The following is a 25,265-nucleotide window of genomic DNA, read 5'->3' as shown; positions in this document are numbered from 1 at the left end:
GCATGTTTTCTGCTCCATCTTCCCTTTGTTCTCTTGGACAAATTGAGTGATGTTGATTTCATTTGGAATGTGCAGTATCAAAGGTTAAGTGGAGATTATGCAAGTGAAGTAAACCATCAGGACAAAATTGGAGAAATTCAAAGGAAAAAATAATAGGGAAAAGATGTTCAACATAGGGAGAAAAAGTGGTAAGAAAGTAAAAAGAGGACATATTATTTAAAATCTAGTATTTTCATAGAATTTTGTCATTCCAGTACAAATCTGGTAAATATCATGCTACTGTTACCTTACTTTGATGAAAAAAAAATATATAGTACTAAAGTTATGCTGTCAGAAAGAATGTTTCCCATCCTCCTGTTTCCATGCTTTCTCCAGTTACTTATATTTGCAATATAATCTCTTAATTACATTTACCTTGATTTTCTCACTTTCTAAATGAAAATTAAACTTTTTTTCACTTTGAAAAAGGCTTTCTCAAGGTCCTGGGACATTTATAATTTGCATCTTCCAATTTTTCCTTGTCTTTATTCTTTTCACTTTTTACATAGCCTTTAATAGACAATCACATAATAAAGATAAGTATGGGATGCAAGCTGGAATTCAATTTCTGTATATTCTCTTTCTCACTCTCTCTTTGTGAGAAATGAAATTATTAAGCTAAATATTGATATAAAAACCAGATGTTCTTGGATAATATCAAGACTGTCTTTAAGGAAATATAATCATTAAATAATGGTCTAAGAAAAACACATACACATGCATAACTTGACCATATGACTCAGTATGTAAGATCTATGGGTCACTTTACCACCAATTAATTTTACTTACTACCTTCGTTATATTGAATCTTGAATGAATGTTATATTGAATCTTTGTTATATTGAATATTGTTAATTCTAAGTTCATACTAAATTTTATAAAGTTATCAATTGTGTCATTTGTTCAGATTTCGGTGGACTTCAAAATATAGAGAAAACATTATAAATTTCCTTTACAGAGATGTTTGAACAAAGTCAGTTTCAGTACCTTGAAATCAAAACTCCTAACATAAAAATTTGATTTTAATTGTAAGCATTTTCTTAACTGTATAATGAAATGCAATGAGCAGATTTTACATATAAAAGAGTAGATACAAAGCCAGGAGGCAGAAAATGGCAGGAGGAATACCTAATATTTAACTGTAGCCATGAATACTATTATCATGACTAGAGAATTCTATTCTTTGTGTTTTATATTATAAATGTAATACATTTCAACCTTTAGAGTCTAAAGCTTGACTCTGAAACTTTAAGCTTTATATATCCTCATCTTTCTCCCAACATGTTTCTTTACTAATCAGAACTATTTTACTGATCTGAGAACATAAAATTAAACGAGGGACTGGAAACATCAATTACAGGTATTTTAACACATAATATTGCTTGCTAGCTTCTCCCATAGTAAAGATAAACCTTTAGTTATCTGTATTTGGCCAACATTTTATCAAGTTACACACACACACACACACACACATCTCTTTTTATTTATAACTATAAAAATATTTTCCCTACATGGTTTTTACATTTAAACTTATGCTATGATTTTATTCTTAATGGGCTTTGTAGCACATCACATTGAACAAGAAACTGGTAGAGAATTACTTCCATATGTAGTACCAACCCCCAAATACCTCAGGTAATTATTAGAATGGAGTGAAAGGAGGTTATAATGGATCAAGCTCTCCTATTTTAACTGTACCGATTATATTTCACAGTGGTTACATGGGCCCCTTGTGGATTGTATGAATTAATATGCCTCCAAAAAGGAGCAGCATCACCCTTCTCAGAGTGGAGTTAGTTTCTGTATTCTACACTATCATTTCATAACTTAATGAGTGAAAGTTAATTCTCTCCATGATTATCTATAACTCAGGCAAATCCCATGCATATTACTGAACCAAAAATACCAGTTATCACTATGCTCCTATTGCAGATTTAGTTTGCTCAGTCTTTAGAAACAACCTGAATTTGGAAATGTGATCATGAACTTGTATGTTTAAGGAATCTTATCGACGTAACTACTTACCACAGTCCCTTCATTATTTATGTTGTATGTATGTATGTATTGAGAAAAACCACACATACTTATGTTGATATTAAACAACTCTGATGATTAGGTCACTTTTAAATTGTATTTGTTTTGTTTCCTATACCTTTTTTTTCCCCTCTGAAGTAGTTATTTAACTCTACAGCATGAATTGAGTTTCAATGGTGATTAATTATATAAGTTTCAGTTAAACCAAAATTTATTATACATCTATGTAATATATGCTACATACTTATTTAGGGATTGACCGTGCAGGATCCTCCCATGTAGGAAGAATATATTATTCCTCCACTCAAAGACTTTATAAATTTGAGAGTGAGACTTTATAAAATTTATATTATAGCATAACATATTCTTTATTAATATATGTCTAGAGAGCTGTGGAAACACAAAGAGAGTCTATTGGGAGTTAGTAAGCAATATTGTGATAGACAATCATATGGCAGATTATAAAAAACTTGAAAACAACTTATGATATTTCTAGAAAACTTTAATCACAGTGTGTTTGTAGAATCCTTGCAGTACATGAATTTGGAGATATTAATAAGGAGCAAATTGTAGTTTCCATCATGATCATCATCATATTTACTATATAGCGAGTATGGATAAGTGAAATATACACTTGTTGTTTTGTAGTAAATTTGTAAATGGAGATATTTTGCCTGGAAAATTTCCTTCAGAAAAGCTATGTGCACTCATTCTATGACTTATATAGGTTAGCTTTTACTTCCCTTTTGAAATAATATTTCCAACTGAATATAATTTTCCTTGACAGAAAAGACAAGAGAAAAATGAAGGCTTATTCAGGTACTCTTTTTATTTATATCATTTCTTTCATAAGTAAATATAATACAAGCTTTGGTAAATTCTTTTCTTAATCCCTTAAACACTTTAAATTTTGTTTAAATGGCATGCTATATCATATCTTTCATAATTTTCTGATAATATTGTTCTTGTACAAATACGTCTTCTTTCTGCTCCTTTTCATATTTATTGGTAATTTGCTAAAAGAAAGGCAGAGGAAACAGAAGAGATATATTTTGGAGATTAAAATGCCAATGCTTGTAACTGATTGGATAAAGAAAGTAAAGGAGGGGAGATTTAGAATGAGACTTTAAAGCAGTAAAACTGAGGTCCAAGTTAGAAAATAAAGAAACATAGAGGGCTTTTTTGGTTATTTCGTCTAATTTTGGTCAACCTACTTGTACTGGTTTTATCATAAATGAAATATTTTATTTTCTGAAGAATCAAAAATCAAAACCACATCTTTCATTTGATACAATGACTTCTTCCAAATGATTTCTGGAAATAACTCTGAAGAGGAGAGGTGGTTTGATTCACAGGTTTTATTGGGCATCATCAGTATATTTAATCTCAGACATTGCTGTGCCCCCTAGATAGAAACCCTCTTGTTGTCGTATATCTAAATGTCCTGAGGATGCTGTTTCTGGCTGTTTCCTCAAAATTATATGATCATATGTTGTTTTCCCTGACCATAGGTATTTATGGAATGTTCTCTACTTGTTCTTCAATTGACATAATATTTTTCAACAAGTTCAGGTATTACTTTTAAAGTAACTTAATTCAACTCTTGTAGACAAAAAAAAAAATCCTTTCTATGGCCATTCAGGATGAGATGGTGGCACCAGAGGTCTCAGTAACACTGTTTCAGGGAAATATTTCTAGGATCTAACACAATCAGTAGAGAAAAGGAAGATGAAAAACTGATCTTTTTCTGAAAATGTGATAAAAGCAGCATCATACCAGAAGACAACTAACAGCGAATGGAAGTAGATCCACCTATGGGACCTAGAGGTCAACACATATTCAAGTGCAGATCAGAGAATGAGCTTCCCCAGAAGAGGAAGCAGAAGATCTGAAAGAGAAATATTTTCATAGAAAGGAAGTGCTCCATTTAACAGAGCTTGACTTCAATATCAGTCAATTCAAGGGGTTCTACATGGAGGAAGCATCTTAGCCCAGTGTCCAGAGAGAAAAGGCACTTCCTGGACCTTTGAGTGAATGTGCCATGAGGTCATTTTATAACAGCTACTCTTTCTCGGATGTACAACATGAATCATACGACTAGGGAGAATTTCTTTCTCTGGGGAGGGAAATTAGAGTCATTATAAATATTTTTTTAAATGCCAACAAATGAAGTCTGGTGGTAAAATAAAAATCATGAGTATATTCCTGAAACTGAAAAGATCATAACAATTTATGTGGAACATAAAACATATTCTAATGGCAAAAGGTCACTTTGAGCACCCAACTGATTGTTAATGCAAAAAAGATCCAGCATTGCTTCATAAGGAGGTACAGTTTTTGAAAGTACATTCTTAGGAGAAAAAAATAAACTGTAAAGCTACAGGTGTGAGAAGAGAACATAAGATCAAGAAAATACTCTTGATATGAAGAAGTTATCAGGAAGCTAAAAACCTCTATAACCTGTCAAGAGTTCTATAATTAAAAACTAGTAGTGACTTGTAAATATGCTAGAATATGTATTATTGTGTACTTAAATATAATATTCAAACAAAAGGGTTCTATCTTAAAAGTGATTTAAAAATTAAAACTCGTTTTGCTTCAAAATGCATTAAGTGATATTTTATCTGTAGGTTAATCCACAAAGTCCTATTTGACCCAAAACACAGCTGAAATTAAGTTAATTTATGTATTTTTTATTCCAACCAAATTGTTTTCATTATATTATAAAGATAATGTTCTCCATCCCATGCTTTTGTTTTTCTTTACAATGTTTTAATTTTCTAGTTCAAGAGGCTTATTTGACATCTTGGATTACCTAGCAGAAGGGCATAGAACTGGGGATGTATGTTTTGTCCTAACATTTATCCTATGGATATGGAGTTTTGTATTCTAGTTAAAAAAAGACAAAACAGTTGAGAGAGAACTTTAAATTTTATAAGCATAGAAATTTCTCTGCAAAAGACCATTGATCAAATATTGGATAAGTTTATATAAAACCTATATATAAAGTGGATTTCTGGTTATAAGTATAGAAAAATGTGGATTGTTGGATTTTTGTGATTCATAGCAGAATCAAGTCATAGTAGAATATTGTAACAGAATGTGGATTTTGTTGTTGTTGTTTTTTGATTAAAAGTCGTAACAAACTCAGCAATCAAAAAAAAGTCAAAGATATGCTAAAAGATTGAATGTAGCAAAATGAAGTTTAATAGAAATAAATTTAGCATTGGACTTGTGTCCAAAAAACCCATCTGTACAGTACAGTATGTGAGAGACCAGTGTATATACATATAAATACATTTGGAAGCTTTCTGACTGTGAAGTAAATGTGAGCCAACCACGAGATCCCCTTGCCAAATTGATACTATCTTAGGCTTAATTATTAGTATTAATTGGTGGGGAGTGGTAGTCTTACTCCACAATCTGTTGTCAGACCACAAATGGTACTCTGTATTCAGTTTTGTCCTATGACAGTTTAAGGCAAAAACATGAAGCACACTCAAAGGCAAGTCGCCAGTGCTTTCAATGGATTTGTAGCAGTGGCACATGAGGAATGATTAGAGGAGACAAAAATAGTTAATATGAAAAATGGAAAATTATGGGGCAGCAAATAGGCCCACACTATGAACTTCATGAGTCCCCAAGCACTTTATGGAACCAAATCTCTCATAAGTAATTCAAAATATAATAGCCCTGATACATGAAAGATGTGAATGGAAGTCTAAAATAATTCTATTTTTTTTCTCTTACTATTCATAATGTGTTTGACACATTGGCACTCTGAGTTATTTCAGAAAACATGATTACATTGCTCGGGCCTGTTTTGCTGATGCCCTATGCATGTACTGCAGAGCATTCTGGAGATGACAGTGGACTGCCTAAGAGGTCCAGAGTTTCCAAATAGTGGAGGTATTCAGACTCTGAAGATAATATATTCAGTATTCAAGTATTCAAAATACAGAACCAGAATACTGCCAAAGTTTCTTCCAAATCAAGCAGTCCTTTTTTTTGTTCTAAATAATAATTTCTTTCCTATTATTTCACATTTATATATAAATTAAATCTATTAACATAGTAACTTTCAATGAAGTAAAACAGAGACAAATTAGGTTAATATATGTTAACCTGTGTATTTAACTGCAAGTTATAAAGTTATAAAGTCACTTTTTCTATCCTGTATTAACCTTGTCACAGCCTTTGTGGTATTGATTGGCAACCCATAGGCTGTTTATAAAGAGTATTGGTACATCATGCGAAGTGGAAGTACAAATTTACCATTTGAATACAGAGATACATTTTTCTATCCTTTTTTGACTGCAATTTGTAGTCTCAGTTTTAGTAGAAATATCTGTTTCTCGTGCACACAAAAAAATAGACTTTAATTCATTTAGAGTGACTTAACTATATCTAGTTTCAAAAAGAACAAGAGCTGTGGATTTGTTTGGTTTCTTTTATTCTTGGGGAGAATATATAAGCTCAAAAAATATCAGTTTTTTTTAGATCCTATTTTAGAAATCATTTGCTTCAGAATCAATAGAGAAATCTCCCATATAAGTTTAAAAGTTAATATCCCCCTTCCCCTATATCTTGGGTGATTAAGTTTGGACTTAAGAAGAGATGTGTCCTGATTCTTATTCTCACTTAGCCATTTTGCTGCATGCCATAGAAAAAAGATTGGGTTTAGCTTTATTAATTTTTAGAAAATATTTTATGTATTTATTCATGAGAGACACACAGAGAGAGAGGCAGAGACATAGGCAGAGGGAGAAGCAGGATCCTCTCAGGGAGCCCAGTATGGGACTCCATCCCAACCTGGGATCATGCCCTAAGCCAAAGGCAGATGCTCAACTGCTGAGCCACCCAGGCATCCCTAGCTTTATTAATTTTTATTTTTTATTTTTTTAAAGATTTTATTTATTTATTCATGAGCGACATGGAGAGAGAGAGAGAGACAGAGACACAGGCAGAGGGAGAAGCAGGCTCCACGCAGGGAGCCCGATGTGGGACTAGATCCCAGGACTCCAAGATCATGCCCTGGGCTAAAGGCAGGCGCTAAACTGCTGATCCACCCAGGGATCCCGCTTTATTAATTTTTAAAATAATTTTCTAACCAAAACATTAGAAACTAGGTGTTTGAAATTACATTTGCATGACAAAGAATGGTCCCCTTGAATCTAGCCTCCTCAGAAGTCATATATTTATTATATTCATTTTATTTGTAAAAGCAGCCTAACAAACATATGAGCCCAAAGCTTAGATTCAGGAAGTAATAGTATTACATATATGTAAAATAAAATGTCTTCTTTTTCTTCTTCTTCTATTATTATTATTATTATTATTATTATTATTATTGTGTGTCTATAAGCATCAAGGAGGTATATATATCACTAAGTATAAAAATAGGATTATATATATAATAATTTTACATATAATCAAAAATATTTATATAATTAAAATAAGTTTATCATTATTACCTTATTTATATTATTGTTGCTGTTATTATTAATTTGTGGTCTCTGAAAAGCCTACCACTTCCTTTATTGCTCTAGAGCTATAATTATTTACCAGACCAATGCATTTAGCTTTGCTTTCTCTGAATTCAAATGAAGTGAGCATATGATATCCTAGAGTGTAAACTGGTCCAATAAGTTTCTCTCTGCTGGGTATTAGTACTTGAAGAAACTGGGTTACTTAAATGTAAGATAGAATTTGTTACATTATTTCAACTTAGTATCTGATGGTATCAATCAATTTGGGGCAGCCTTTATGGTCTATGAAAAGGTAAATCATGAAGGCCAGACTATAGAGGGAAAAACAGAGAGAGAGAGAGAGAGAAACCCTAAAATGAGAGTGGAAGGAGAGAGACAAGAGACAGAGATTGAGACAGAGAAACAAAGAGTGAGAGAGACAGAGTGAGAAATAGAAAAATAATCTTTATGCCAGTTGAATTTTACTTATTTAGTTCCTTGTGAATGTTTACACTGTTCCCTGCCTTATACATTTCCTAATTATTTTCATCCCAAATTTAGTTTGAATATGTTCCTGCTTCTGAAAAATAAATAATCCCTGGTAAATTACACAAATAAAAGAAGCCCTGCATTATTTTAATATTCCAGTTGATTATCAAACAATGCAGCGGTTTGGGGCCCCAGCTCCCTTCAAAATAGAAAATGAATATATAACTTTTGATTCTAAAACTTAAGTGCTAATAGCCTACTATTGCCTGGAAGCCTAACTTGATAACAACCAGTTATCACACATTTTGTCTGTTACATGTCTTATACACTGTACAGTGTATAGAGTGAGCAAGAGAAAAGAAAATGTTAAGAAAATCAAAAGGAAGAAAAAATAACATCTACATACTGTGCTTTATTTATTGGAAACACTGTGTGTAAGTGGACTTTCAAACCTATATTGTTCAAGGCTCAGCTGTGTTTTTTTTTTTTTTTTTTACAATTGAAAAAAACCAAGCATCAGTAAGGTTATGGAATGTGTTCACATTTGTCCTATAGAAATATTCTTTTGTAATCTCATTTTTTCATAAATGTATTTTATTGAAATACAATGAACACAAAATACACAGATTGTAACTATTCAACTTGATAAGATAATGTATCAATAGCTCATTCTTTTTATCATTAAGTAGTATTCCATGGCGTGTACATATTAAAATGTTTTATTCATTTTTCTATTGATGATCTTGTTTTTCCATTTTTGGGCTATTTTGAATATAGATGCTGTAAACATATCTTTATGTGGCTATATTCTCATGTTTATCTGGAATAAATGGGATTGGAATGATTACTTATAAGGAGTTCCAAAATATTTATTCAAGTTGGTTGCACTGTTTTACGCTGTTATCAGCAAAGTATGAGACTTGTGGTTACTACATATCCTCTCCAACACTTGGTATTATCAGGTTTTTTTTTTCCATTATAGTGATTATAAAATGCAGTCTCATTGCAGTTTAATTAACTTTTCTTGAATGGTTAATGATAATTAGCTGCTTTTCATGTACTTACTGATATTTTGTATATTTTATCTTGTAATATGGCTATTCAATTGTTTGCCTTAAAAAAACTAGTTTTTTTTTTATTGATGATTCTTAATATTTCCTTAAATACTCTGAATACTGGTCCCTTGTGAGATATATGTTCTGTGAGGTCTTTTTTCCCCCAGTCTGTCTTTGTCTAATAATTTTCTTAAACATATATTTTGATGAGAAATATTTAATTTTGAGCATGTCCAATTTATCAATTCCTTTTATGATTTGTGTGTGTGTGTGTGTGTGTGTGTGTGTGTGTGTGTTTGACAGGGAAAAAATATTTTTTTGCCTAATCTGAAGCTACAATGACATTCATTTCAAGAACTGTGGAGAGTCTGATGTCTTATACTTCCAAGCTAATCAATTAAATCACTACAGGATGATGGATGTTATTAGAATATCTAATGCTCAGGTGTCCAACACAAAGGATCTTATTAGTCAGGAAACAATACATAGCATTAACATTCACATATTTTTATCAAATTCCTTTGACTCCCAAATTCCATGAAGTAATATGAATGGACCAAAATTGGTGTGTCCTTGTTCAGAGGGTAGAGTTACAGTAGGGAAACTCTGAGCTTAGTAAATCTGAGTCTTTTATAATAGGCAGTAAGTTTGTGAGCTCCTTGGTCTAGAAGGAGACATCATCTTAATTATACTCATCAGTAAGCATAACTTTTTTCTAGAAGAGACTTTTTATCTTCCAAGATTATCAGCAAGCTTGCCTTTTGTTCTGGAGGGAGACACTACCTTTATCTTCTAAGACTGATGACTATATAAATATCCTTTGAAAGGCAGTTCAAAACAAAGGGTAGTCCTGACAGGGAATTGTGTTATAGTTCTATTATGTTTCTTTCTAAAGGCTTTAAGATTGTGGGTTCTGAGTTTAGGTTTATGACCCATCTCAAATTAAATTTTGTGTATGGAGTGAGAAAAATATCATGTTTTTGTTTTTTAACATAGATATTTGTTTCAGAAATATGTATAAACACATACTTTTTTCTCCTCATTGGATTGATTTGATACCTTATTCTAAATTTAACCGAATATATATATTCGGGTCTATTTCTATCCTCTCTATTCTGGATTTATCTATCCTTACATGACCTTAGTTAACTGTAGAAAAAGATATGGTTTTAATTCAGTAGTTGTGGCAAACAGAATTGACTTTCACTGGAAGGTTGCTGAAGGGCAGCTGGCTGAGGGTGATGGGGTAACTGGATGATGGGCAGGCACTAAAGAGAACATGTAATATGATGAGTGCTGGGTGTTATACTATATATTGGCAAATTGAATTTAAATAAAAATAAAATAAAATAAACCTCTACAGCAAAAAAAAAAAAAAAGGATTCTGCTATCTATGACTTGAATCATCTATTCTCCTACCTACTTATATCCCTGGATTTTATTTTCCATATAAATGCTAGATTGAGCCATTTAAAAGGAAAGTGACCTTGGGACACCAGGGTGGCTCAGTGGTTGAGTGTCTGCCTTTGGCTCAGAGTGTGATCCTGGGTTCCTGGGATCTAGTCCTACATCGGGCTCCCCTCCCTACAAGGAGACTACTTATCCCTCTGCCTGTGTCTCTGCCTCTCTTTCTGTGTCTCTCATGAATAAATAAAATCTTTAATAAATAAATAAATAAATAAATAAATAAACAAACAAATAAATAAACAAATAGATAAATAAAATGAAAGTGACCAGTTCACTCCTTTTCTAATCCTCTTACTAATTATTGATTAATTCAGAACTATAAGTTTTCAGAATGCCCTAATAGCCTTTTGTTCTTTGGAGGCTCACTTTCACTCTGGGTTCATCATCTGCCACTCTATCCTCTCAGTTTACTATAACTACTCTCTGGTTTCTGCTGTGTCCTTTGAATTGGAAGCATGTTCCTGCCTCAGGGCTCTCCATGTGGTTCTTCACTTACAATAGTTCTCTGTTCAAATATTTTCATATCTATGAGGGCTTCCCAGAATACCCTATTAAATTTGAAGTAATCAGCCAACTGCCCTATAGTGCCTCTCCCTCTTCTCATACATAATTACCATCTGACATATTTCTTATTTCTTTTTTTGTTTGTTTCCTCCCACTAGAACACAAAAACCATGAGGACAGAAATTTTGTCTCATTTGTTCATTTCTAGAATTATATGCCTAAAATATGTACTAGACTATTGTAGGTAATTAAATAACTTAATGAATAACTTTGAATAACTTAATGAATTACCTTTTATAGTCTTTATACCTAATGTTAGCAATATCTTAGACTTTCCAGTCATTTAATTCTTAAGTGTGTTACAATAGAACAGGCATTCATTGTATCTCATCCCTTCATTATGGAAAGAAACCTCACAGAGGTTAAATGACATGCCAAAGGCATTTATCTTGTAAGAACCCAAAGAATCAATCTGGACTTGATTTTCAGTGTTTTCCTCACTAAATATTCTTCTTTAGGAAAAGTGTCTGTGTGTGTGTGTGTGTGTGTGTGTGTGTTGACAGTATAAATAAAGATTTGCTACATAAAGGTCACACTCTTATTTCTGGATCACAAAGTTTTCTTCGTCAACACAATGCCCATGCACTAATTTAGCACATTAAGATATGATCTATAATAAAGAATTTCATCATGTATTTATTTAATTTTAACAAAATTTTACTTGCTATTAATTTTGAAAAGAAAAAGGATGAAAATGCCCAATAAGATGTAATATAAATCACATATATAAATATAATTTCTTCATTATAATTAAGAAAAATTGTTTCTTCTTTGTTTTTCTCTTTTTGTGGAGAATAACACATTATCATATTCCTAAATGAAAAATGTGTACTCTGAACGCATATGTCCTTCACATTCACTTAGCAGAAAAATAAAATTATTCTAAGTAGATCACTTTCAGATAAATAGAATTAATTCTACCTGGTTGTACAGAAAGAAGAGAGTTATTTCAGAAAATAACATACAATTAATTACTTTAAAAGGCTGCAAAATGCAATAATGCAATCACAATGTTGAAATCCCATTCATGATTGTAATCTAAATGAAAAGAGAATTTCTAGGACCTCTAGGAACATTCGGGAGTAGAGCAAACTAAAACCTATTTCAAATTTGTAAAACACATAGTTCTAATCCAATATGGTGCCCTTTTCTTTTCTCTTTCTCTCTCTCTTTCTTTCATTCTCTTTCTTTTTTGAAACTGAAATTTAATTTTATTCAAACTATTTAGATGAGGTTTAATGAAACTACCCCAAGATTCAGATTTTGAGATTTGCTACCCAATATTTCATTTGGATAATGAATAGGCAATTAAACTTTCACCTGATTAGAACTTTAAAAAAAAAATCATGTCACTCCCCTGTTCAAATTCCGTTACCTCAAATACACGAAAATGTTAACTCCTGAATACATCTGCTCCCACTTCCCCGTTTGATTCCTACTTTGTGTACCTCTCAGAGTCATCATTTCCTGCTTCTCTTGCTCCCTCATCTCTCACTAATCTAATCTCCTTTTTTGCTTCTCAAACACAGTAAGTTCAAAACTTCTGTCCTTACTTTTGCTCAAAATTCTTTTTCTTTCCAATTTTTTTCAGTGCTCTGTTCATTTCATTCAATTGTCTACTGCTACTTCCTAAAATAAATCTTCCCTGATCTTTTAAAATAGTTCAAATCTTCCCACTCCCATCACGCTCTCCACTTTTCCTAATTTGTTACCCTTCTTGTCAGTACATCTTAACCAAAACAGTATCCTTTATTTGCTTACTTGTCTATTGTTTATCTCTCACTCAAATTTAAGGTCTTAGAAAATAGAGTCCTATCTTAGGTGCCTAGGAGTGTGTTTAGCTCATTTATTAAGCATATATTATGTAACTGCTGAATATATGACTAAAATAGCAGATTGGAAATCTTAGGGCAGTCTGGGTGGCTCAGCGGTTTAGCGCCACCTTCCCCAGGTTGTGGTCCTGGAGCCCCGGATCGAGTCCCACGTTGGGCTTCCTGCATGGAGTCAGCTTCTCCCTCTGCCTGTGTCTCTTCCTCTCTCTCTGTGTCTTTCATGAATAAATAAGTAAAAATTTTTTTAAAGAAATCTTAGTGCTATATTGTTTTCATGATCAAAATATACATGGAAAGTAAATTAATAAATTTTAAAAGGAAGCTATTTCAAAATTAAAGGAGGTAAAGCTAGACTAACAACATCTAAAGTTGTAACAGAATTATTTAGATATTTGATAGGATGTGGCATGACACTAATCCTTCCCATAGTAGTTGCTGATTTGGAGTAGTACTCTAGAGAATACTTACATGTATGTTAAAATTCCATGGACTAAAAATTCTTTCATATTTACTAACTACTAAAGAAATATTCAAGTATGAAGCTTTCTAAAGTATGTTACTATTCACTTATTTAATGAAGAGGATTATCTTACTTGACAATTAGCAATTATAAAAGGTACCTATACAAATGCCTGTATTTAGGTTATCATATTTATGACCCCCCCCCTTTTTTTTTTCTGTTGTTCAGGTAAAACTATCATAACTAGCTAAAATGTCTTCAGTTAGAAAAAAAATCTACTAAAAACCAGTAAAATTTATAAGTAGGCAAAAGGTAAGAAAATAGTTATCTCAGGAATTCAAACAAAATATCCTCCAAATTAGTCTCAGAAATTACCTTTTTCTTTATTGATTTTGCTAAATTTTACAAGCAAATTTTCTATTATACCCATTTTTATTGGATTTTAGCAAGTGATTTTATGCTGACTGGTTCTTTGAAGAAACTGGAGCAGAGAGCATGATATTTTTTACTTTAAGCCGTGATAATTTACTTGTGTTGCAGAACCTAATTGAAATATATTTTCAGGGACACCTGGGTGGCTCAGCGGTTGAGCATCTGCCTTCAGCCTGGGGCATGATCCTGGAATCCCGGGATCGAGTCCCACGTTGGGCTCCCTGCATGGAGTCTGCTTCTCTCTGCCTGTGTTTCTGTCTCTCTCTGTGTCTCTCATGAAAAAATAAACAAAATCTTAAATATATATATATTTTTTTTCAGATAAAATTAAATAAAATGATGGATTTGATAAAAAATGAATGAATACAGATACATACATCTATAGATGAAATCATTAAAGAAATATAAGAATCTCTTATACTTTTTAAGACTTCCTTTTTTGTGTATGTGTGAAAGAGAATTCCATACTTTTATTAAGAAACAAACCAAAAAAAACAGGTAAAAAGCCATAAAATCACACTACCCAGTATGCTTCCTTAGATACAGGAAATGGAAAGCTGCTTTTGTGTGCAACAAAAAGCAACATGTTCAAAAGCCGTATGTAAGAAAACTTTCTTTTCTCACAGTCCATTCTGTTTTTAAAATCTGTTGTCCAATATTTTATTTATAAGCTGCCTCCAATCATTTAAAAAAGTTACAGAGGGGATCCCTGGGTGGCGCAGCGGTTTGGCGCCTGCCTTTGGCCCAGGGCGCGATCCTGGAGACCCGGGATCGAATCCCACATCGGGCTCCCGGTGCATGGAGCCTGCTTCTCCCTCTGCCTGTGTCTCTGCCTCTCTCTCTCTGTGTGTGTGACTATCATAAATAAAATAAAATAAAAAAAAAAAAGTTACAGAGAACAAGGACTACAAATAAAACAAGCATTCCTGAGTAAGGATGTTTTATGTCATTTCTCTCATTTTGCACCAATAATAGTGTAATTAGAATTCAGTTTCTGGAATGCCTGGGTGGCTCAGCAGTTGAGCGTCTGTCTGCCTTTGGCTCCGGGCGTGATCCTGGAGTCCCAGGATCAAGTCCCACATCAGGCTCCCTGCATGGAGTAAGTAGCAAATGTAAGTTTAAGAAGTAAAGTGTTTACTTTTAACTATACATGTTAGTATGGAGTAAAACATTCACTTTCAATTATTTTAATATATGCTATTATATATTACATATATGCACATATACATTAGTAAGAAATTTTGTTAGGAACTATTATGGATATAACTATTGTGAAACAAATTAATTGCTTTTAGGTATGTAGTGTGGTTATAGTAATACAAGGTCATAATCTAATCAAAATTGATACAATTTTCATAGGGGAAAAAAAAAAAGAACAGGAGGGATGTCTGGGTGGCTCAGCAGTTGAGCATCTGCCTTTAGCCCAGGGTGTGACCCTGGAGTCCCGGGATCAAGTCCCACATCTTGCTCCCTGCATGGAGCCTATTTCTCCCTCTGCATATGTCTCCACCTCTCTCTGTGTCTCTCATGAATAAATAAATAAAATCTTTTTTAAAAAAAGGAAGATAAACTAAGAAAAATATTTTTTATCTAAAATCCTAGACTTTTTGCCTAAAAAAGTGTTTTCAGTAATTAAAAGGCACTTTTTTTTTGTAGAGAACTCTATAGATATTTTAATGTCAGACTCAAGCTAGAAGAAATCACCTTTGAATGCAGAACATGCCTTTGTTAAGAAGACTTAATATGCTATAAGTAGCCTCCATTTAAGCTCTTCTGACCCTTTTGATTTGAAGTTTCTTTTACTATAGCCCCATGTCACATCTAGGATGGAAAATGTTCTGACTGTACAGGTGGACTAAATGTTGATGATATAATTGAGGAGGATTTTTTTTTAAGATTTTATTTATTTATTTATTTATTTGGAGACAGAGAGTACATGCATGCACAAGTGGGGGAGGAACAGAGGAAGAGACAGGAGCCAACTCAGTGCAGAGGTCCCTGTGGGGCTGGATCCTGTGGACCCTGAGATCATGATCTGGGCCTAAATCAAGAGTCATAGGCTTAATTGACTGAGCCATCTAGGCACCATTTAATACATTGATTTTTACCATAATCAGAAACCATGGGAAATGTGACATAGGAGGATCTGTTTGTTTTGTAATAAATGATTTATGCAGCCCTTTTTAAATAATTACTACTTCGATAATTCTTTTTTTTAAATGATTTAGATTATGAGTAAATTTTCAGTGGAATTAGAATCAATATTCTGATTATAAGCAAAGGGTTGCCTGTAAAATTTTACTCTTATTCTTAGTCTAAGGGTGATGTAAGAAAGAAATGGTGACATGCTTTTCTTGTCTATAAAAAGCTCATGTGCAATTAGAAAACACTAAGAATAAAATTTAAAGTAGATATTACACTGTTTAGCTCCAAAAATTGGAGGACAGAGAGAATTTTACTGTCTCTATTGTTTTATAAGAATACATGTTTGAAGCTACTGGAAACCTGTTTTTTTTTTAATTATTTGTTTCATTTTATTTTTCTTTACTAGTCAATAATATATTTTGCTTTTGTTGTTAAACTCAGTTATGAGAATGTATCAACAAAAGATAGTGTTCAGGAAATTAATTCAAGTAACTCATTTAAAATAATATATTAGGGACGCCTGGGTGGCTCAGTGGTTGAGCAGCCTTTGGCCCAAGGCATGATCCTGGAGTCCTGGGACTGAGTCCCACATCGGACACCCTGCATGGGGCCTGCTTCTCCCTCTGCCTGTGTCTCTGCCTCTTTGTGTGTCTCTCATGAATAAATAAATAAAATCTTTAAAAAATACATTTAATAAAATAAAATAATATATTAAACAACATCTCCTTTCCATACTTTCTAGAAAGAATATACTTTTATAAATCCTATTTTCCAGGTACCCCAAGAAGCATGATTGTTCTATATGCCATTTTGAATTGTTTTATCATATCACAGTAGCAATAATATGAAATTACTAAGTGAACCAGATATTGGACCTAAAATTTTTGACAGGGTAAATACAGGACTGTCGTCCTAAATATGTGTGCACTCAGGATACAGCAGAGTATTCAGGCTATAGAAACCCATGCGGTTATATACATAGCCAAGGTCCACAATACCAGGAGATGAGAGATCTATTGATTTTTTAGTTAGAACACTACTGGAATGCCTGCATTTTCTTCCTCGGTAGGATTTAGTACTTTCTTCTCCTGGGAACAATACTTCCTTTGATGTGCATTCTCTTTAATAGTTACGAGATAGTAAAAATAAAGTAGTATATAATCAAACACTAACCTAAGAGGTGGAAAAGGTAATTATGATAAAGGACAAACATTGATGTTGATTTTCAATATTGATTCGGGGATCTTGTAGGGAATTTTGAAATGTTTATGAGTCTATAACATTATTCTAGCATTTGTCTGCTTTGTGATTCCTTATCACTTTTTTCACATTGTTAGTGCAGGACCTTTTGCTACTTTAGAACCAGTTTTGTATAGGACTGTCTCCCTGCTATTTCATGAGCTCCCTAATTGAGCCAATGTCCTATTTTTTTTCAATAGTTCAAGTTCTAATCCCAAAAGCTATCACATGCAAGATGCTCAATGGGTTTGTTGAATGAATTATTAAAATAATAGATGTTGTGGATGTTTGCTGCATGCCTCTTTTCTTTCCTTTAGCAATTGAAACACATTGATTTACTGTCACAGGGATCAGAATAGAAGTATCTGAAAGGTATAGGTATTCAGGATGGGGAATTGGTTAAAACATTGTATCCAATACTTAAAAGCTTAAATATTCCTGTATGGATGGTATAATAACAGAATAAACTGTCTACTGGTATTTTCCTATCACAAGAGGCTGTTTTGCCTGTAGTCACTGGTATACCCTTAATGATTGTTTACAGACACTATCTTTTCGGATTGATTCATGTGTACTCTACAGCAGCAGCCATGAACACATGTTTGCTTATTATCAGATGTGGTATACACAATGATAAAGATTTATTGTCAATCAAAATAAAATAGTAATAACAGCTACAATTGATTTTAAAATAATTAAAAATCATGGTAGGATTACATGTAAATTGTGCCACTTTCTACTTCCATTAGTGTTAATAATAGAAGTTATTTTTTGACTGTGAAATAAAGAAAATATAGATCTGGCTAAACCAGATTGGGATCCTGAGTTGGAAATTATGTGTTAGCCTTCTTGAGAAGATAATATCTGTGCAGTTTTGGAAGAGATAACAGAGTTAACCAAGGGGTTATATGGAGGAAGGATAACTTGTCAGCAGATAGAACATGAAAGATCTGAGCATTAAAGGGTGCTGGTATGATCAAGGAACAGGAAGAGGAAAAAGATCAGGTTGTCACAGGATAGAAGTTAGGGAGGAAGGAGATCTGGACCATGCAGGAATTACGGAACATTGGTTTGGTAGGATTGTGAGTCAGCTCAAGAGAGGGTTTGGGTGAAGACATGATGAGACTCTTATGGGAACTCCAGCAACCAGAAGTTACAATACCACTGGGAAATACATGCTGTGGATGGCAACACTGAAATGCTTATAGGCCTTTATTCCAGCTCTTTGGAAGGCTTTCCAAGGGAACCATTTGTGCCTCACCTGACTTGAAGTGCTAATGCAGTCTGCCCACTTGGCAGCTGCTGAAAGCAGAGGAGACCATGAGCAGTTTGTAGCACCAGAGGGTCTGCAGTGGAGGTTGGCACAGTCCAGCATGACTGAAGGAAGCGCTCAACTTGTGGCTTGCCTTAGAAGTGGGGGAATATATCCAATGTCCTGACTTTTTAGAAAGCTGTAGGAGGGACTGAAATAAATAGCGGTTTATTATTGTGCTTTATTTATATAAGCACACACAGGACGTGTTCCTCTTTTGGAGCCAGAGAATGAGATTCTAACTTGTTTAGGAGTTTATGATTAGAAAAAAGAGTTATTAATACCACTTTGTCTCACATAGTCCTTCCTTAACTTTGCCATATTTGGTATTTAACAGTTATATAAATTTACAAAGATGTATATTACTTTATTTCATCCATTAATATTTTAAACTGAAAGCCATTTCCCCCTATGAGTATAAATCGAGTTCTTAGAAATATAGATATATTCCTAATGTATACTATAACTATTTCTATGTTTAATCTTAAACATAAGTAACCACAAATACAATTCCATCTCTTCTCACCTATTATAATTTACTATTAGGATATTTTCATAAATAGGATCTGAAAATTAATACATTTCTACTGAAATAATTCTAGTGTAATAATTATTAGGTACATCTAGATCACCTAATGGATTGTAATCCATTAAAGGGTTCATAAAATATCATAATGAAACAGAACAAACTGTGAACACATTTATAATGACACCAAAACCTTGATATCGAATTGTGGGTATGCTTGGTGCATATCCACTCTAATTAAAATTTGCTATAAAAATAGTTATTTCTAATAAAGTTTTACTTATTATGAATTTATTTTTACTTAAATTTCTTGAAAAAATATCAGTGGCACCCAGAAAATATTGAGAAAGTGTGGCTTTTTTTTCTATAAAGACAGTATGTGCCTACCATTGCTCTTTTTTTTATTTCAAGTCCAATAAAGTAAGTTCTTCCCTTCCCATCCCTTTCTTTTTTTACCTTCTTCTCTTCCCATCCCACTCCTCTCCTCTCCCCTCCTCTTCTCTCTTTTCTTTTCCTCTGTAGTAAAAGATTTCTTGTATCATTACAGGGCCCTTTTAGTTTTCCCTAGGATATTAAACCAGAATATCAGGTTTGTCCCTCAATAATTTTGCTCACAAATGCAAGTCATATGGAAAACAATACCCCCATAGACTCTGCCATCAAAAGTATGGTCACTTCCTATACAAAAAAGCCAGTTGCACATAAAGGGCATGTTTCTGGGGAAGAGAGCCCATAGAGAACCCTAATTTGGATAAGAGTAGAGAAAAATACATCAACTTTAGATAGAAAAAAGAGAAGCAAAAAGATACACTGAAGTTCCTCAGTTGCCCAGACACCCCTAGGATGAGCTGCAATAGGGAATATTTAATTTAGGTTTAGGGAAGCCATACAAGTTTTTCTCAAGCTTGGAAGACAAGGAAAGAAAAAATTTCCATTCATACATTGCCTCCCCCACCCTTCTTTCTTAGTCCTAGTCTCCTATATACAAATTGCTTTGCCTCTGAAAATTTTACACAAATGGGGGACGCCGGGGTTGCCCAGTGGTTTGGCACATGCCTTTGGCCCAGGGCGTGATCCTTGGGTGCCAGGATCTATTCCCAGATCGTACTCCTGAATGGAGCCTGCTTCTCCCTTTGCCTATGTCTCTGCCTCTCTCTCTCTCTCTCTCTCTCTCTCTCTCTCTCTGTGTCTCTCATGAATAAATAAATAAAATCTTTTTAAAAAATTTATACAAATGTGAAACATAAAAGAATAGGTTTAGTCTGGCACTTTGGAACCCTTTATCTTTTCAAGGGATCCTCTTTCTAGCTTGAAGTAAGTGGACAGAGATAGCGGCCAGCACAAGGTACTGAGAGAGAGAGATACTGGGCTTCATTTTGGTTTAATAGTAGTTCTTGGTTCAGATAATTTTGTAACATTTTCCTTTGTGTTTTTACCTCCATAGCAATAAATTATTTCTTAATATCTTAGCTAAATGAGTTCATAAATTGAGGCCTATAATATGGTAATAATATATAGCCAGAGCCATGCATGCTGGAGCCAATTCATAAACATTTAACAATAATCAGTCCTAAAAATTAAAAAAAAAAATAAAAAATAAAAAATAAAAAAAGAATAACCAGTCCTTAAGGATAAAAGTGTATGTTAGACAATATATATGATGGTGTACCTGTTCTGGCATTATAAGCAGTCAAATTTGTCCTCCTATAGAGAATATTTGTCATTTATGTTTTTACTTCATTAGTATGGTAGCAAAATTTATGTAGTTGGCTCTGAATGTAATACTATACTCCGATTTTCATTATACTTTTTCATTTTTTATTGTCCTTAAGCAACTACTTTTCACTTCTTCACACATTCGCTCACTATGTGGGCACCAAGATGCACAGATTTTTGTCTGCTACGTTTAGCACAGTATACATAGGGCCAATGATATTAAATATTTTTAATAAAGTAAATGGGTGGATAGATGGATGAATGGATGGATGGACTTTTTGCAAATAACTGCTAATTTTGCATTAAAATTTATCAAAAAACATCTGTAGGAACAAAAAAATCTTTAGGTTTATTATAAAAGTTAGAGTTATCCAGTTATCATGCAAGGGTTATCTTCTTTTATAAACATTTTATACAGTACACCTTAGAATGTTGGACATTTTTTTAAATATGCTCATAGAATTAAATGATGCAAAGGATATTAACATTATGGAATGATATATACACATTTAAGTAAAATATTAATGGAGCATAGATGGTGGTAGAGGAAGCAAGGAAAGTACAAAAACATTTTTTTGTTTTAAAGGTTATTAAACGTGACCCTCATGGATTGAAATTCATGACTCTTTTCCCCAAATGATTTCACAGCTAAAAATAAAGGCAATGGCCAGTTTGGGGGCTATAAACATACTACATTTTGAAATTATTTTCTTATAAAGATCTCTGACATCAAAACTCACCTGAAATAGCTGTTTTATTCCACTGGGTCTGAATTAGTATATTTAATAACATTACTTGAGGGTCATGGTTTTTTTTTTTTTAAGATTTTATTTATTTACTGCTGAGAGACACACAGAGAGAGAGAGGCAGACACATAGACAGAGGGAGAAGCAGGCTCCCTGAGGGGAATCCCATGTGAGACCTGATCCTGGAACTCTGGGATCATGCCCTGAGCCAAAGGCAGAGGCTCAACCCATGAGTCACCCAGGTGTCCCTTACTCAAACCAATTCTCAGCTAGCTAACTGCCAGCAACTTATTTAGTCTTACTGAGCCTCATCTGTAAATAGGGATAATAATAATGAAGTTGTGAATATTAAAGTAAAATAATGCACAGAGTTCAGAACCATGCTCAGCACTTGAGAAATACTCACCAATACTATAATTTGTTAGTATATTAAGAAACTATATGGAGAATATTGGTGTGAAGAGAATTAGTGTGTGGAGGGAGATATTACAATAATACAATGTCTCGTGTCCAGGAGACAACAACTAGGAGAAAAGTGTCTAAGAGAGACTACCAGAGACATTGACATGATGGTGCCTATTAGAGCTCATGGTGCTGTTTTCTTTCTCTATGCAGTGGAAGACTGTATCAGTCTTTTAGGTCACTTTTAAAAGTAGTGCCCATGCCGTTCCATTAGCTGATGACATAGTTTCTTAGTCATCTTTCAATACTTTGGGGTAATTTTTTAAATTGGCATAACTTCTGAGTTTTATAACTGAAAGTTGTACTGTTTTGAACTTAATGGTATTCTACTGAGGTAACAAGGTTTTTCTCAATCTGAACCTGTAAGATTAAAGACCTTGAGTGTAAGTATGACACCAAAACCTCACAATACAAATTGATATTAGCTTTGCCCCCCAAACAACAACACTGGACAAAGTACTTCATCCCTGCACCTCCACTGTTCTCTTTTTCCAGATGAAGTGTTGAGATCACGTCATCTCCAGATGCATTGTGTGGCCTGTGGCCCACTTTTACTTCCATCATTTTCTGTGTAACTTGATATCTTCAATCCCTTTCCTCTCTGATATTATTAGAATGAAAAAAACACCCTAAGCCCTAGAGCTTTATACATGTGGCTAAATAAGAGCTTTTGCAAAGACGAGAGACATCTACAATGAAAAGTTAACTTTTTGATGAACAAAAAGTGAATGTTGCTATGAGAGGGGGGGGAAGTCAGATTTTTTTTAAAAAGCTTTGTAACACAAATGTATAAAAAAAGTGAAATATGAAGTACAATATTTGTGAGACTGTAGAGAAAATATTTTCATGTTTCTGCAGTTAGTGCTTTCTGAATAAAACTAAAAAAGAAATGTGGAACTGAATTAAAGAAAGAATTAGATTTAAATGAAAGAACTGAGAGATGACTGAATAAATAGCAAGGGATTTACATTAGTGGAGGTATGTTTTTAAACATCACTGAGAGATAAAATCCAGACCATGGAAACATTCCAAGGATTGAAACACTCCAACACTTGTCTTATCTTTCCCTAGAGACATTTATTTACATTCTAGAGAATAAAAAGCCGAGATCCTTACCTATCTTTTCTGAAAGAGAATTTGTTTTCTATCAGGGAGATTGTTTTTCATCCTCCTTCAGAAGGAGAGGAGGAAAATGTGTATATAAACTCATCTTTATTTGTAAATTAATTCTCACAAATTATTGATGACATCAGAGCCCCTTTGCATTGTTATCCCCTGAACCTATATCCATTTGTCTGAACTGCTAAATATTTTACTAATGAGGAAAAATATTGGGGACAAGTTGAATGGAAGTAGCTAAAGGAAAACTTTTGTGATTTAAAAAGTGAGCCAGAGATTAAGGAAAAATTAGTTTTATTCTGTTCCTTGCTTGAAGGAAAATAGTTCTACAGCCTTTTCCTCACTCATGTCTGGGCAATATAAATTTTGAAGCTTTGTTAAATGACTTGGTCATTTATTTCCATAGTTCTTATCTGCAAAATTTTTCTCAGCTTTGATTATAAAGAACTCTTTAGTATGGCATGCTTTCAATGTTGTGTCTAACTTGATTTTTCTTCATCTCCTTGTCTTATACCAAACTTAAATATAAGAAATTTAGGAGAACTAAAGGGAATAAGCTACCTTATCTTCTTTCATCCATGTAATTTCTCCTTTTCTTATAAAATAGAATAGAACAGGAAGTTATCACCCTCTTCCAACACCCATGTGATACCTGATTATGAAAGACAGTCCGCTAAGCTCTTTTCTATTTATTGTGATCAATACAGAGGGCTTTCAGAGATAAACATTGGATGTTAGATTCTTTATGAAATAAATGGAAAATCTTTGTTATATAAGGATCTACATTTATGGATCTTCTAATAAAGATTAAATTGTGATAGTTTTTCCTTTTTATCTGTAGCTGGATTAGTCTACATTGTAAATTGTTGGGTTCTCAGGCAAAATACAAAGTTCATTAACATTTTCAATTCTTTGAAGTTTTCACAAAATATTTAAAATATAAGTACTGTTGATAAGTTTTAATAGCTGGATATTTATTGATTTTTACATTGACATAAAGTTTATATGTAAAGAAGAGGAGGGAAAGAGGAGAGATGAAAATAAGGAAAATGAATGAAAAAAGATAGTTAAGAAATAATAGGATAGAAAAAATAGCAGAAAATGGGAAATATATTATTGCATCAAAATATTGGCTTGAGCAAGTTCTTTTAGTTTTTCCTTCATCATGTTTTCAGTAATATAATATTCAAATTGATGACATTTGTTGACATTATATGCTGAAACAGAAGGAGAGTTTTAGTGACAAAAATATGGTGATTAGTTAATATTGAGAATTTACCATGTTAAAGATACCCTGGTTCTTTAAGTGTATTAAATTACTCATTTTACCAATATTGTGTGAGGTTATGTACTGTTCTATCTTCATCTTTAGGGACAAAAAACTGAAGACTAGAATTTTAAAACTATTTGTGAAGGTCATAAAACTGATAAAAGTGGCAGAGCTGGGATTTAAATCCGTGCCATCTTTTCCCTAAAACCTGGGCTTCTAAACACTTCATGAAATAGGTTTTTATGTACTTATTTTTTCTAGCACACATAACATCATACTCAGGTAGAATTTTCCACTAAAACCAAGGACAAAGTAAATTTTGATGGTGCTAGCAGCACATGCAAAAAAAAAGAAATGATAAAACCCTAAAGTTGTCATGTTTAAATCTCCTTGCCAACACCAAGTATATAAATTGTGGGGACCTTGGGAAAAGTTGCTTTGTTTTATTTTATTTTTTAAGTGGAGTTTTAGCAAGAGCTAAATTTTGCTGTAGTCATGGGTTTGCTTTTCTTATATTCAAATCAAGAGCAAGAAGCCATATGGAAAAATCAGGATGTTTCAAAATTGCCTTATGCAATTAAGACTGGTTTTGGATTCATGCCTGACAACGTAGCAGTGCAGAGAAATCTTCATGCTCTGAGTTTTTGGGCCCAAAATGCATGACCCTCTCTTGAGGAGAAGTTGTGGCTTGCACATAATACAGAGAGCGTGTAGGTGTCTGTCAGTTCTTTTCCAAGAGTTCAGCTTCATAGGCAAATGGACCTCAGCAAAAAAGAAGCTTCATTGGATTTGAGAAGCTTAATGCATGAGTAATTGACCAGTCACAATATCTCCCAGTGATAGAAAAAAAATCACAAACAAGTTTCATAATTCAGCTAGCTTTCAAAAAC

The sequence above is a fragment of the Nyctereutes procyonoides genome, unplaced genomic scaffold (assembly GCF_905146905.1).
Source record: "Nyctereutes procyonoides isolate TBG_1078 unplaced genomic scaffold, NYPRO_anot_genome, whole genome shotgun sequence".
Taxonomy (NCBI): domain Eukaryota; kingdom Metazoa; phylum Chordata; class Mammalia; order Carnivora; family Canidae; genus Nyctereutes; species Nyctereutes procyonoides.
Note: the sequence above shows the minus strand (reverse complement) of the source record.